General features: G+C 40.1%; 1 protein-coding gene across 1 annotated transcript in view; it reads right to left on the minus strand.

The window, feature by feature from the left end:
* lpp (LIM domain containing preferred translocation partner in lipoma) overlaps positions 1–15,348 on the minus strand; it is a 194,263-nt gene that overhangs the window by 140,102 nt on the left and 38,813 nt on the right. The window contains exon 3 of the mRNA XM_012861169.3: positions 6,208–6,252. The gene's annotated coding sequence lies outside the window, so the exon portion shown is untranslated. The remainder of the gene's footprint in view (positions 1–6,207; positions 6,253–15,348) is intronic.

Genomic DNA, 15,348 nt, shown 5'->3' on the forward strand with positions numbered 1-15,348 from the left:
TAAAGCAACTCGCCTTGCTCACATTAAATGCGATGCGGGTCGCGGTCCTGATCCAGTTCCGGGTTTCCACAAACCCCAACTCGCATTGCTCCAGCTACGGCTTTGGTTGCGGAAACGGCACTGGCGAGAATAGAAGTTCACCAGGTCCTTTCTGTTGATAACCTTCATAAATGATTAAAAAAACGGCCATGGTTTTTAGATTTTAGGGCAAAACTCGTTATTTGTGCGCTTAAATATCCTACTTCATCCTCCAAAAACCACTGTGTTTCCTCATCTTTCTATCCCGCTGTTTTGTTTACACTAGTCAAACTAGTTAAGTTGCTGCAGTGCTTTTATTCTGAAATTCACCTGAACTGAGCCTGGGGTAACATTTCAACAAGCTGATATTAGCTCATTAATCAGTCAGGCTATCTGCTCTGGTAGCTAGCCTGCTGTCTGTTGCTTTACACACACACACACACACACACACACCATTACTAGGGTTGTTTCTCTATGCTCCATACGGCCGGAGGGAATGCTGATTATTCTACTAGTTACTGTGGCCTTTCCTTAAAAAGGAATTTAAAGTAACACATTTTCAGAGCTTTGAAACCTTCCTTTTTTGCAATACTATTTGCATACCAAGTTTCCTGTTACCAGTTCCAACTTACTTTTTCTACACCTCAACCTACAAAGCCCTTGTGCTGGTCCATCGAATTAAGAGAGAATTTCCACAGAAAGTCTAAAAGTTATCTGGAAAGATTCATCTTTTGGTACTAAAGCTTGGAAGTGTTGCCGTTATTAGGCTGGTTAAAGAAATAACGGCAGGAACTGAAAGATCTTGACGACTTTGCTCTACTTCTTTATTATGTAAAAGTATCCTCTCTGATGACCCTGACACACAAACCTTCTGCAAATGCAAACCTTGTTTCTATGGTGATATTGAATCACATAATGTGAAGTTAAAAAGAATGGGCTATTTTGAAGAACACATTGATAGAGAAAATAAAAAGCATCTCATAACAATGTACCTACGAGCAGCTGTAGGTGAGAAACACTTCACCTTGATCTTTGACGGGAAGAATCAATGTTCCGTCTAGAAGGCAGCTCCTTTATCAAGCATAATGGGCGGCTTGTTTAAGGGCCACTTAACTGCTCCACTGCCAATCAATTAAGCAAGTCTTCTTATGAACAAATTAAAGAGTTGATTTGTTCACGCATAACATGAACAAATCAATAATCCAGGAGTTTCCCCAACATGGTAAATTAAAAATGGCCCTTTCCTTACCAGAATGGTCATTTTTGGAAAACCCTATAACATGATATTTTCTGACATGTTTGCTTTTCGCAGTTTGTGCTGCATGACATGGTCTGAGTTTCGCCCATGCAGCTCTAAGGTCAGAAGTAAGGGCATCGGTTATGAGGAGCTGCAGCAGTAAGAGAGGCTTCTTTGGCCAGCTGTTCAACATTTTAAGATACATTGAAGAAGGGTTAGGGTGCTCTCATGGGAGCACCTTGCCATCTGTTTTTATAGAAAACACCCAACATTTTGGCATTTAACTACAGCACCTGCTTTGCTGAGGACAGCCACCTCAGAGTTCACTTGGAGCTACAACGAATGTCTTTTTAGTCAGCAACATGTCTTATCACAAGTTTCTTATTGCGCCAATATAAAAAAAATCCATGACATGCAAACTGTTCGGACACTGTGAACAGATCTTTTAGCATGGACATTTGAATTCAAAACCAGAACATTTGCATGTTTCTAACGCAATAAAAAAAGTGTACTGTATATTAATTCAATTATACCAAAGAATATTAGCGTTATCAGTGCAGGATATGGCTGTTAGGGGAGTTTTTAGCAGCTTATCAGAATAATTGCCCAGAAAAGTGTCTGCTAATCAGCAGATAAGGACCAAAATGAAGCCTAACCATTTATTAAATGAAACTGAGCTAAAAGCCACGCAGGCCCATTTTTTTTCCTGTTAACAGGTGTTCTTGTTTCTGATTTTATTATATATTTTGAAATGTAAAAGCATTTTCATATTTTTCCCTAACATCCCATATTTACAGCACTGATTGTTATTTTCTAAATCGGCAATACAAATGATAAAATATCAGCTCACTAGTGTTCATATGACTTTTTAAACAGGGAAATACAACAGTGATGTACCATTTCATTTGGCTTTGTGTTAATAACCACATCAACCAACAAACAAATGCATCTGTAGAGGCATTAATGATAACCAGTGCTGGTACTGATGGATGTCTGCAGCACTTGAAAGTAGGTGCACCCTAATTCAATCCAAGGTACATACAGGCTGTCATGTATTGGTTATTGAGCCCAAATTTAGCGACACACAGAGCTTCGTTTCAGAGCTTTTATTGAAGAGGATGAGTTGTTGAGATGGAAATCAGAAGACTGTACCAGACAGCAGCGGAGGGATGATGAAGATGGCTGGAGCTGGAGCTGGAGCTGGAGCTGGAGCTGGCGGACTTGAGGGAACACGGGCAGGGTGGCGAGAGGCGAGGGCAGGCAGGTAGGCAGACACAGGAGAAGCTGAGGACTGCAGGCAGACACGAGGAAGGGAAGAGCAGCTGGCTTGAGACGGAGGCACACAGTGAGGGACGAAGGACACTGGGAGACGTGAGGCGTGAGCAGACGTGGGAAGGACGATGACGAACCAGCGGGGAAGAGTAGACTGAGGTGAGCTTATATAGGACGTTGGACAGGTGGAATGAGTCTTGACTTGATTATTGCAGCAGGTGAAACTGATCAGACATGACGTGGAACTGAGCAAAGTGAACGGTGGAAGGATCTGGAAATGTCCAAGGTGAGACAGCAAAAACTGAACCCTGACACAGGCTTTTCTTGTTTTTTTGTTGTTGTTGTTTTGTTTTGTTTTTTTAGACAATTGGTATTGGACTCCCTTATTGAATCAGAATTATCTTTAATGGTTACATTTGTTATCGCAAACAAGGAACTTGACTTCGGTTGTACCTTGCTTTCAATGTACAGACATTATGAACATAAATAAGTTAATTTGCTGGGAAATAAAAAAGGATTTTCCTTTACATAAATAAGTAGCTATACAGTGTTTTTACCTGTTGTTTGTCGACTTATTTGGTCAGCAGCATCCTCGGCGAGCTGTCCAACTGCAATTTGCGCTGCCAAGTTTTGAAAATTCCTATTTTCATGTGCCTGTGTTGTAATGTATTAGAGGCAGTTCCAAATATTGTGTTAATCTTAGATGTAAATTTGATATGGTCGTTGTTCTGATGCAGACCAGACTCTGAAGCTTTCACTGCAGTCCAATCTACACTGCCCGTTTGTGAAGGAGCAACAGAGAAAGGCGTTAGGTTATGATATCAAGATGGAGTTCATGGGGCCAAATGTCCCGTTGCAGTTAGGGTTAATATTGTGGAATCTCATGTGTAGGTTAAATGACTCTACACGATCACTGGGAAAAGGAGATGTACTCTGCTTTTACATAAACAAAGGCTGGTGTTCTGGTGTTATCGTGTTGCACAAGACATGTAGTCCTGAAGTCATTTTCTTTAAAAACTACAAACCCTTTTATTCACAGAGAGTTGATCTTGTTTATTCTTGCTGGTGTTTACATCCCACCACAAAACTCTGCTTCGGATACAGAAAACAGGTGACGGACCCGATAACAGGCATGGAGAAAACACCCAGCCTCTTATCATTGTTCTTGGGGAACTAAACAGCACAAGCCACTACCACGATCTTCAATAAACAGACAGCATGTAAAATGCCTCACCAGGGATAAAAACACACTAAATCATTGTTACACAGCTTTAACGATGCATACCGAGCTGTTCCACCTGCAGTTTGAAGACTCTCTGATCACCGTCTGCTTCATCTAATCCCAATTTAAAGGTAAAAGCTGAAAACCTCTGAGCCAGTGGTTAAGACTGTCAGGAAGTGGACTGATGACTCAAAGCAGATGCTACAGGCCTGCTTTGAATGCACAGACTGGAGAGTTTTTGAAGCTTCATCCACTGTATTGAATACATTAACACTGTGACATATTCAGTGTTTTGTTTGGACATATGTGAAGAAAAAGACCTTTCGCACATATACCCACATTGCACAATGGTTTTCTTCACATCTGAGGACACTATGTCAGACTAAAGTAGAGGTTTACAGCAGTGAGGACCAGGCCCTGTATAAGCAGGCCAGGAAGAAGCTTAACAAGCAGATCAGAGCAGCCAGCCAGCAAGTTAAATTACACTTTTCACCTAATGATCCTTCTTCAGACTGGAATGACCTTGAAAAACATTTTAAGCTATAGGAGCCTGTCCCCAGACGCAGTAATGACCACCACCCGACAGAGTAACAACCTAAACAGCTTCTGTAGATTTGAAGACCAGCCATTCAAACCTGCATGCAGTGAAGTTGGGACTACACTTCATCCTGCATTGCCTTGGTCAGCCAGGAACTCTAAGATCCTGTTTGTGGACTTTAGCACCACCTTCAACACCCTCAACAAAGGCATCCTCCACCAGAAGGTCACAGCACTAGCCTCCATCTGTCTTTAGATCCCCAGCTTCCTAACTGACCAGCAGCAGCAGGTGAGGCTGGGGTGTATCTTGTCCAACTTGAGAGCCATCGGCACAGATGCCCCTTGCACTGCCTCCCCTCACCGTCCTCAACAACAGTGTCTGCTGAGGATCACTACCAGGTCCTAGGAACCACCCTTTCTTCTCTGAGATAGTCCTCCCACATAAACACTATTCAGAAGAAGACCCAGCAAAGACTGGACTTCCTCCAACAACTCAAGAAGTACAACCTTCCACAGGAGCTGCTGGTCGTCCTGTCCTGTGTTTGTCCATCACTGTGGGGTTTATCTTGTCCACAAAACAGGACAGGTCCAAACCGCAACAAATAATTAGTTCTGTGGAGACGATCATCAGAACTTACCCCTCCATCTAGGACTTGTAGAGGTCCAAGATCAGAAAAAGAGCCGCCCTGCTGACCTTACCTTCAGATCTGGACAACAGAGCAGTATTTACTAAAAGCAGCCGCCACAGAGCCGGTTTCTTCCCCCAGGCTGACAATCTAACAAACACTTACAGTCAGAGAGTCGATATTGTTACCATGGCTATTTTCACCAATATAACTATGTCTTTGTCTAAGGTGAAAACACTGTATCCTTACATATTTACAAAAAATACTGTTTCCTTTTTACATATATCTAAATATCGTTGCTCTCAATGTCTAAATTGATAACAAAGCGGTACTAAAGTCAGAATCCTTGTTTGTGTGCATAATCTTGTCAATTAAAGGATTCTGATTTTAAAGATAATTTTTTTCCCTGGTAGATTTATATTGAGATTAGATTAAAAGTTCAGGGCTCCCTAAAGATGAAATAAATGAATTAAAAGAGCACTACAATAAGTCATCATAGTTCAGGACCAACAACAAGTGTGCATTGACGTCAATTTCTACAAGGACCCATATCAACAATGTTATTGCTTATTTTGTTGCATTGGACGTGATTTTGTTCAGGACCATTTGACATCAACCCCTTCTGTTTCTCCTTCCTCTGCTCAGCTTTCTGTCTTTGTGCATTTTCTGTTCTGACAACTGCACCAAAAATCTCTGAGGGACTTTGGAAAAAGTAGAATTTGCATCTAACTCTGCACTTGTCTAATGCCAATGTGTCTAAAGCATCAACCCAACCAAATGGAATTGGGCTGCAGATTAATTTAGCAAGGAAGCTGAAGCACTGTAGAACTGCTAGGATCTAACTTTTTGCTTTTGTCCCAACTTTATCTGACATAAATGAATTCAAGGGCAAAACAATTAAATGTACTGAAAGTAAACAAATGTGTTAAGGTCTTGTAACTCTTATGCTTACAATACTGCAAAACCTGGACAAATATTTACACCACATAGCTAATGTCTAACACTTAAAAATGTTATCTTAAATTAAGTAGGATCCAAAATATTCTAAATTTCCTAAATTTCCATGCATGCAAAAATGACATTTATATACAACATCAAAACCCAAAAAACATATTCCAAAGTAGTTTTTCTACTTATTTTTTGGTTTCTTGGTGTAACAGTAATAAAGTGAAAGACAACGCTGTGGTCAACTAACTGAATAGTTTAAATATCCTTCTGGAGGTCCAAGGAGGTCACTGGATATTTCTTTGCAGAAAAGGACGGAGAAAGTAAAGAAAACCTGTTGAAAGACTTACCTAAATATTAACACTGAGGATGGTCGGGATCACAGGATCAGTCACCTGGAAAGAAGCACAACATAAATAGTAGGTTTTAGTAATGAACAATCATTTCCAGAAAAAACAAAAACAAAAAAAAAAAATCAATAATCTGGCTCATGATCAGGTGGTAGCAGCTGTTTGAATCAGTCACTGTTTCAGTTGTTTACTTAAAGAAAGTTAACATTAAAGTGCAACTCTGCCTCCTAAAGTGAAACGCCAAGTTTTGACTGCAGGGGATAAATTCAAAAATGATAATTGTGAGTGAAATTTCTATTTCGGGTGTTGTGAATGTCCTACATTCTGTTTAGATGCAGGTAAGGGTGGGTGGGGGTGGAAGGATTATTGTCTCCAGGGCCCTGAGATGTGCATTCCTCTTGCTGAGGAAAGCTTTTGTTCTGATAAATTGACAGTGTCAATTTCCCACATTGCCATAGTGTGGCATATACTACAGGGAGCAGCAGTGGGAACACAGATGCTACGCACGATTGGCATCACTCAACCTGACAGTTCTTGTTTTTTGGGGCTTTTTTCCTCTTTTCTTTCAAGGGAGGGGGGGTGGGGTGGGGTGGGCTATTTTTCTAAATCTGAACTTCCAAGTCGAGGAAGCAGGAAGAAACAGGAATTAATACACCTACACATCCCTTCTCCCTTTGGAAAGGAAAAAAGACTTCTTTGTGCTCGCAACATAATTACTGGTGGGCGCCACTTTTGGATTGTTGTACTCCCCACCAAAGTTGAAAACAATATTTTGAGGACATGCAGCCGACAACTAGGTCTTCCCTTAAGTTTACTTCAGTTTCTTTTCGCTGTTTAATTTTAAGAAGCAAGTTCTGGAAGTTCTATGCTCTCTATTTTCAAACACACTGCTTTCTGTAAGCACACAGTCAGGCACCGAGGGGCAGTATCCTGATTCTGTAGCATCGTAAACCTGAACCTCGCACAGAAACATCCGGCGGTTGGCAGCTCAATTACTTACAAATCAGACTCCCCCCCCCCCATCTGTTCGGTATATGCATGCAAATCTGAAAAGAAACATGTTTTTGCACAGCAAACGCACCATCAAATGACCTTCGATCTATTTTAGTAAAAATACAATTTAGGAAAAATATAGGTTAGGGACAGATTCTTTGATGCATAGATAGGGATAATATTTTCTGATATCTTCCTATTCTGTTCCAAATGACCTTGCTCTACAAAAACACCTGAAGCACATTTCTTCTTTTATGATCAATATTACACTTTGTTGTTAAATTAGAATGGTCTTTACAGATAGGTCATCAGAAACAAAACTTAGAATTGATCAAAATCAATATGGGAAAAAATCAGAAACCATCGGCAGCAAAAACCCGAGTGCTGCAACTCGATCGTGGTCTGAACACATTCAGTCCTTTTTACATATTTAGTGTTTTATTTACCACTGTTTCCTCTGGAAACTGAACACCAAGCTATGTTAAACATTTAAAACCCTAGCCATTTAATACTGGACTACAGGAACCCAAACATGCTTAAAATCTTGAGAAATTGGTACCTACCACTGGACTAAAAAACTAAAAGTTCAGATAGCTTATACACAGCTTTTACTCTCGCTGTTCCTTTTCACTCTGTACACTTCAGACTTCCAGCACAAGTCTGACGTCTGTCATCTACAGAAATACTCAGATGATTCTGCAGCCGTCGGGTCTATCTGAGATGGACAAGAAGCTGGGTACAGGGAGCTAGTGGATTGCTTTGTGACATGGTGTGGGAACAATCACCTCATCTTGAATGTGAACAAAACAAAGGAGTTGATTGTAGATTTCAGGTGAAACCTCTGGAGACGATGATGCAAAGACTTGATTCTTTATAAAACCAAGAAAATTATGGACAACCCTGACCATCCTCTTCATGAGACTATTTTCAGAGTCAGAGGCTTCTTCAAATTTGTTACAAGAGATCTTTTGTGCCAACAGCCATCACTATCTACAATAACTCTGAAGAATTTGGAGCAATAGGAGTTACGACATTTAATTTGCCTTTGGGATCAATAAAGTATATCTGAATTTGAATTGAATTAAATATACTCTTTTTGAATAAGAATAACGTCCTGCGTCAATTTGTCCCCTTGCCAACTTCTAACCCCATTTCATAGCGACGCAGCACCATTTTGTCCATTCCTACTCCCATTGAATACCCCTGTATCAATAGTATTCATACCACCTAATGTCACAGTGTTTGACTTGGTGATGCACTTGAATACTGAACCATGAATGTATTTATTTTTAACATTTAGTAACGTTCCAACAACAGGAAAAGAAATTGCATCAGTTTAAAAGGTCTCCGTTTTGGGGAGTTGCTTGCTGTAAAAACCTACTTTACAAACGAGTTTTAGGCAAGTGAGCAATTTGGCCTATTTTTATTTATTTATTTAGTTTTAATTGTTCTGCATATTTCCCAACTGTGTTTTCCAACTTTCTAAACTTAAATATTTTTGGACAGAAGCATTTCAGGTGATGTGTATTTGTATGAGGGAGGGTGTGGCCTAAGGACACCAACACTATCAAAATGTGCATAATTATTAGGCAGCTTCTATTACTCAAGAAATAGTGGACCAGGAAGATATTTAACAAAGATTTAAAAATGTAAAAAAAGAAAGGGGAAAAAAAGAATTTCAGAGGGTGTCTTCCCTGGACAGTACACCAGTCCATCAGCACAATTCATAAAGTTGCATAATGATTCTGCACACTAACATGCCCAGTACCTGTGCACGTATATGTAGATATTCTCCTAAGAAACCCAAACCCTCCCCCTTTGACCTTCTTCAATATTCAGGTCTCAGTCTTAATGACATTTTGGATCGTCTCAGAGCTCTTTTATTGTTTTATAATAAAATGAATCCTCAAATATACCTCTTGCTTAATTATTGTGCACACAGAGTAATGCATAAATACCAATGTACCTGGAATTTCCCTTTGGGGTCCACGATACCTTTCCTTTCTTAATGTTGCAGTGACTGAGCAGCGCGCTGTCTAGGGAACACATCTGTGCTTCAGAGAGAACCTTTTATTACAAGGACCATTTGCCAAAGCAGTCACAAAAACACTGCAGTGTTTCCTATGCATCTGCAGCGTCCACCATTCCAGATTCCTATTTATATTAACAAAGTGTTGCCAAGCTGCATAAATACCAAGAAAGACAATGAAATTCTTTTTTTGGAAGGCACTAAAGGACTAATATTGGGAGAAAGAGCCTTTAAAAACTTTGGCACTCGCTGTTCTTACCTGGTGTCAGCTGAGAGTGCAGAACAGTGAAGTGCTCACCATCGTTACCCCTGGCCTTTATATGTACACTGAGCAGATTGTGCCATCTGTCCATGTAGACAAGGCAGAGACAACAACTACTAACTGTAGATCTTCAGGAAATAACTACATAGACCTTCATTTACCTGGAGCAGATTGAGTGAGTGCTAATGTTTTAATTAGCTTTGAGATTAACACACAGACAGGTGCTCATGTTCCTGCTGTGAATGCTCCACACTGCCATATACACGTTTTCTGTTAACATTTGTCAAATAAGTGGGACAAATATCTGCAAATTTGCAGCTTTGCTCACAGCAGCTTTTCCACTTTTTCTCACTCGCTTGAGGATTCTGACCTGAACTCCTTGCTTTTGTCCACTATAGGTTAAAAGGTTCCACTGCGAGTCTATATAACTGCATCGCTTCGATCCGTTCGAAACCTTTAAGATCGATTGGTCACATATTTTAGCATGGGCACATAAGTCCTCTATAGGCGTTAGGCACCGAGGGTGGGCGATACAGGCTTTACATTTTATCACTATATATTGTGGTACTACTGTGATGACAAAAAGACTATTTACAGCTTCTGGGAGTCTTTTTTAGGTAGCTGTGTGACTGTGACTGCATGTCAATTATACCCTAATAAATACAAATACTGTCCTTAAACATATTTAACAATGTAACATTTAACTTATTAAAACACAGTTGGAAACATGTTTCATCAGAACACTAGTTGTATAAAGTGTGTATTTTTTTTTAATCAAAGTCCACACAATAACTGCATTTAATTATATTTTTTAATTCATTTACATTTTTTGACGCTCTCAAGAAACCAACAATATAGAAAATAGCTAAGATAACAATCCTGACAATACTGGCAGTTTTTGCAATTTTCAGACACCACTCACTGAAATTTATCATTGTTAAGATAAATCAACATACTTATCACAAGATAATGGAACTACACAATAAAGGCCCACCCCTACTAGGCACTGTCATCCAATGAAAGCCTGCACCTTGTGCATAACATACCAAAGCTCGTCTATCTGAAATCTACAGTGCCGTCTCCCCCGCCTTGACAGATGCCGACAGTCCCCTGCAAATCTTATTTATTGGTTCTGATTGTGGCCTCGGCTTAAGGTTTCTTGGATGGTGGTGTCTGCTGCTGTATCGGATGTGCTTGGGAGGAAAACTGAAAAGAACACCTTGAATCCCCTATTCATAGTTTTTTCTGGATCGCCGACTTAAGCTCCAACCCAGGAAAATTCTCTAGCTTGTATGACTATTACCGCTAGAAGGGTACTGCTACTCAAATGGAGAACACCCCAATCCCCTTCTTTCTTACACCGGCTCAGGGATATTCTTTATTTTCTCAAACTTGACAAGATTAGGAAGTCACTGCAGGGTTCTTCTGATCACTTTATAGAAACTTGGCAACTACTGGCCAGACCAATTAACAGTCCCTCTGTCCCAGACTAGTTTTTGATCATATATTTACTGTCCGTCTTTCTTCTGGAGGTTCCCTCTCTTCCTTTGTTTACTCCCGTGTATACAGACGTGACTCTGGGTGCAAAATTGACTGGTGGTTATCTTTTGATATTATTTAGAGGTGAATGGAGGGTGCTTGTGTGTTATGAGTTTGTACTTTATGTCATAAAGGGAGTTCGTTGTATACTGTATGTACAATGTTGTAGTAGTCTAGAAGACTACGATTTGTTTAAAAACAGTTTTGAGAGAAAAAAGAACAATCAAAATGCTAAAATGTTTTCCAATAGAACATTTTACAACTGCACCACTGACCCCTTTTAAACACAATACTCAACATAGTTTACAAAGAGCCCAACCAAAACAAAGCACAGATCTGGCTTCAAAATGACAGAAGACCAACAAGAATTTCAGCAGCACATTAAACAATCGGAAGGCCCGAGTCTGCATCCTAAAAGACCTGCAGAGCTAAGAATGCCTCAAGACGAAATCAACTCACAATACCTTGCCAAAGCATTCATTTTCTTCAAGTAGTCCCCATTTTGTCTCATTAATGTTTGCTACTGGGATGTGGTGTCATCAACAAAGACAAAAGTGGTCCATCACTGCAGTGGACGGACAAAGACAGGAGCCTTTCAACTTCTTACAGGAAAGAAAATGTGAAAGTTGGTATTTAGATTTCGCCCTTTTTCCTCTGCTAGCTCTAAATAAAACCCAGCGCTAACTGCCGCCTTCAGAAGTCACATAATAGTAACAACAGTTCAAGGAGTATCGACATGTTCCAAGGCACGGTACATTCAGGATATGTCACAATATTCATCAGCTGAGGAGTCACACGTGCTGAAACCGCCGCTACGAATGCAGAACAACTCAGTATCATTATAAATTTCCTGCGAATGTTTAACCAAAGTTGTGACCTCAAACCCACCCCTCCATCCAGACTGGCCCAGCATGTCTGGATGTGACATTCAGTCGCATAGTCACATAACTCATCTTTGTCAAGAGGGTATGGACTTTTTCTCGTAGGAGGGAAAGCTACAGGTATAAATCAAAAGGCCTAAAGAATTGATAATGCAGTGCTTCCAATACGGGACAGACTGACGATCTAGAGCAAATGAGTTAAAAAAAACATCTCCAGTCTCTGTAACTCAGGTCCATTTCTGCAAAAGGAGCGTTAGCCTAGAGAACATCTCTGTCCTCGTGCAAAACATCTGCAAAAAAAATACCTACACAACTTAAACAAAAACAATCAGGATGGATTTTTGTTAGATCATGGTGGAAATAAGGACAAACCTGTCAGACTACAAAACCTGTTTGAATAGGGGAGGATATTAAGTTACTAATGTGTCTGGTAAGGAGGAAATACGATATTTATCATATCAGGGCAACAAGGCAAGGGTCAGCCATATCAAAATCCTTTATATCATAAATGAAAATACTGTCAAGACTTGCACCGATATTTATCAAAACAGAGATTTCCTGCTGCGTTTTTCTTTCTGTCCACATGCAAACCCTTTTTATAGGGTCTGCATATGCTACTGCTTTCTGTTCTAACCCAGCTCCGCTAATTTACATACCGTTTCTGTTTCCCACATCTGCCCGTATTTTTCCCAGCTCTGTTTGAGGCATGGGTCGGTCACCGATGCAGATCCTTTTAAAAAGCTACACTGTCAAAATATCCAATAAGCATCGTGTTCCTGTTTTTATGACTGAAGAGTTTCTCTCTGGATGTACAGAACATTAACTAACGCACCTCTCAGTGTTGAGCCTCCCCCACAAGTCGCTGCACACTGCTCGTCAGCATGTCGAAAGAAGGCCTTTACACTTTTCCTCTGCTTTCAAGACAAATTTGCAGGTTTAGAATTACTTCTATACCCAAAAACAAGTTAAAACTTATAGGGCCCCGTCCTCTAATTTAGATAACACTGTTATGGATAGCTACCCAACCAGAAAGTCTGACTATTTATGTGGTCAATATCAGCGTGTTGGTAGTTGTTTTGTTCTACAAATTGAAAAACTGCTGAATACTATATTCTTTGTAACAAGTGTTTGAACACTACCACCAGATTTAGTGGGTGCTAATTCTGCAGTTCTGTTTCAGATGATGCACCTAAATAGAAAAAAAAAAGTCCATTACCATAACTAACAATCAACGTAGGACACCATGTTTACAGGAACAGGAAAAATGGTTTTCTGTTCTAGACATAAGCAGTTAGATAATGTTAGGCCTCTTGGTCTGACATTTCTGTGTAAACACTGTGACATTATGAAGCTGTGGTAGTTTTATATAAAACTGCCATAACATGTGGCAGTTCGGGTTCAAGAAGTTACAGAAGTCTGTCTGAGACCAGGTGGACGGACAAGGGTGGCTCTACGGTACGCTGCGGTCATTGTCTAATCTAAAACTCTGTACAGCAATAAAAGCTGTGGAGACCATGTTGTCAATGTTGACATCGTCCCCATATACTGGTGCAGAAAGAGTGCCCCAGCATTATATATTATATATTTATATGTGTGTGTGAGTGTATTTTGGGACTTTATCTTTGTCAATGCTTTTAAAAGGTTGAAGATTAGAAAGTAGCAATGCCTTCAGTGAAATATGTTTTGAACCAGAACTCCTACGTGCTCTAAAGAACATGCAAAACCGTATGTATTTCATGTTGCTCGTGTCAACACAAAGACGCTGAAAGCTTCAGTCTGATGGCTGACATTGCTGAGCGGCAGTAGACCCGCCGTGTTACTAAATTATATGGGGCCAGAAGAAGAAGAAAAAAAACAGTTAAGTTCTATTAATCTAAGCATACCAAAGTCACTTTCACCAAATGCCAATTGCAAAAACTCTACGCCTTCATAATCTAACCTGGACATCCTTGAAAATGTTCAGCCTTATTTTTTTCATAGTTAAATAAAATGAGGCCATTTCCTTTCATTATGATAACCTAAGATAGTCTTTTTAGTCTCGTAGGCCAAGGCAACAAGACAAAGAGCTAAATGCTGAAATTATCAAAGCCATTAAATGTTCAGATAAAGTAATTCACTATCAAATACAACTGATCATCCAAGAATATTAGACCATTACAGAATTTCTAAAGAACCACAATCTGTCAAAGAAATGCAATTTAAGGTCTGAAAAGGTCTTTATTCATCAGGTCATGATGGCTGGGATTGAAAGAGAATTGGAAAAACTTTGCCTTCACATTGACGTCTGGAATTTTATGCTGTTTTCGGCTTTAATGCGACATCTATAAGCCAATATGTTATTTTGTATTTAAACAGCAGCTGACACAAACCTGCTTGTCAAACAGAAGTGCCACCGGGTCCTTTGGTTCCTGTGCATGCATGCTTTGTGTGTGCTTTTAAAAGCAACAATACACATGCTTGCAAATGCCTTCTTTTTATTTCTTCTTTTTTACTGGGCCTTGCATTATAGCCAATTCTTTGTATTAACGGCAAAGATTGAGAGATCAAATTTGACAAGTAGATTGTTTCTTAAACAGCATTGGCCCATTTCAGAGCCAGCGGGGCTTACAGGAATCTGCCTCAGGGCTGAAAGGAACGCCGTCAGGGGGAATATTAGAAAAAGCCTCACCAACTATATTCCTGACCGCCTGTTCATTCTGGAGAGCTTAACCTGGAGGAAATAAATGCAACGCCGCTGAGTGAATTCTAAGAGACTTGACTATTTTATTTATACGGATTTATGCACAAATGAAGCAACTAATGAGCAGCAACCTCCAAACCACTTGTTAAGAGAAAAATAAAAAGGGAAACTAGTTGTCATGAAAGGTCTAAAAATCCCGCTTCCTGTGTCAACACTGTACCTGATGCATCTGAAGACATGCGTACTGGGCTCAAACCGCTGCCATGTTTCCTGCTGCTGATCCCGTCTGACCAGCCTCAGCAGTAAACAGACGAGGTGTAAGCACGCATTCAGCTCACCGCTAACGTTTCAGCAATGTTTTGGGCAAAACTAAGGACCCACGTTTCTTCGCTGTTGTTTTCACAAACAGTCTCAGGGATCACAAACTGTGTCTCAAAAAAATATTTAGCATGCTCTTCTAAACAAAAATGCCGCTTTTTGTGTTGCAAACTAAACAAAGATCGCCCGAATCTCCAAATCTTCTAAAGAATCCCTGTTCGGTGATGAAAGATCCAGGTTAGGGTTGAGCTCAGTTTCAGTTTTAGAACTCAAGATGCGCAGAACTTTAGCTTAGCGCCATTAGGAAAAATTGAAAAGCAGATGCTGACTTTAGCGCCAGCAGCTGTCAGTCTGTCAGTTTCCACCTGATGCTACCAGACAAACTATTTAATATTGGTGGCGGCTTCCTCATAGCTTATATAACCCAGAGCAATGAGCT

The sequence above is a fragment of the Fundulus heteroclitus genome, chromosome 9, assembly GCF_011125445.2.
Source record: "Fundulus heteroclitus isolate FHET01 chromosome 9, MU-UCD_Fhet_4.1, whole genome shotgun sequence".
Taxonomy (NCBI): Eukaryota; Metazoa; Chordata; class Actinopteri; order Cyprinodontiformes; family Fundulidae; genus Fundulus; species Fundulus heteroclitus.